This window comes from Penaeus monodon, chromosome 15 (assembly GCF_015228065.2).
Source record: "Penaeus monodon isolate SGIC_2016 chromosome 15, NSTDA_Pmon_1, whole genome shotgun sequence".
NCBI lineage: Eukaryota > Metazoa > Arthropoda > Malacostraca > Decapoda > Penaeidae > Penaeus > Penaeus monodon.
Genome location: NC_051400.1, coordinates 17,037,495 through 17,038,554, shown reverse-complemented (window position 1 = coordinate 17,038,554; position 1,060 = coordinate 17,037,495). Strand labels below are relative to the sequence as shown.

The 1,060-nt window shown below is 29.1% G+C and overlaps 1 protein-coding gene across 1 annotated transcript in view; it reads left to right on the top strand.

Moving 5' to 3' along the window:
* LOC119581792 (cGMP-dependent protein kinase, isozyme 2 forms cD4/T1/T3A/T3B-like) overlaps positions 1-1,060 on the top strand; it is a gene marked incomplete at its 5' end in the record, with an annotated part of 43,492 nt that overhangs the window by 41,877 nt on the left and 555 nt on the right. The window contains 1 exon segment of the mRNA XM_037929921.1: positions 1-1,060.

The following is a 1,060-nucleotide window of genomic DNA, read 5'->3' as shown; positions in this document are numbered from 1 at the left end:
GTAAGTGTAAATAAAATTATTTAAAATGAATGGTGCTTGATGAATAATTGAAGTACATCAAATTAGTGCTTCTTTGGTTGTTTAGTGGTCCATGGGCTCTGTGTATTCTTTTAGTATAATTTGTGATAGATTTCACACAACTTTGTACTTCAAAGCTTCAGATTCTTCTCTCCCTCTCTTCCTCCCTTTCTCAAAATCATGTCTCTTCTCTATGATATTATATATGATTAGATAGTACTCAGTAAATTATTGCTATAGTTATTGCATAACTAACAAGAGCTAGACTTCTTCAGTATTTGTACATTCTGTGTAATATCATCATTTGTTATTTATCAGAGAGACTTTCCACTTACAATAAAATTATGAAATATTGTTTAAGCATAATACAAAAAGGATGGACATGCTATTTTTTATTATATATTTTTTTCTGAAACATTGTGCTAAATTTAGTGTGACCTTTATGCCTTGGAAAATGTTATATAGGTTGTTTAATGATCATTACAGTAACAGGGAACTTACTTGTGGCAGTACAAGGCACCATCACCTTGAACTTTCAACATAAAAATCTCTTACTATCTCTATATATGTATAAAGCGATTCAGAGTATATGACTTAAATTCTTGAATGCCTGTACTACATGCAACAAATTCCTGTTTGTTGATGATTCAATATAGGTTGTCAGGTAATTGTTAAGTCGGTGAATATTTGAGAGTAAGCAAATGAACTGACTTAAGTATAATAGTTTCTATTGTGAATGTAAATATTTTATATTAAGATGGTTTTTAAAGATTGTATGTAGCTTGAATTTTAAGATAAATTTGCATTTCATTGGAAATGTTTCTGTGTGTTTAAACTGTTATTTGATCTTTGTGCATTTCCTACAGTGTACCCAACATGGACCATAGATTTAGTTAATTATACTAAAGTGGGAAATAATCATTTTTTTCTTTCAGACTGTTAGAAGAACAGTTAAAAAATTACATTAGATCAAACAGGAATGTAATTGTTATGAATAGCTGCAGTATAAAATGACACAAAGTAGATATTTGTCAATACCTAT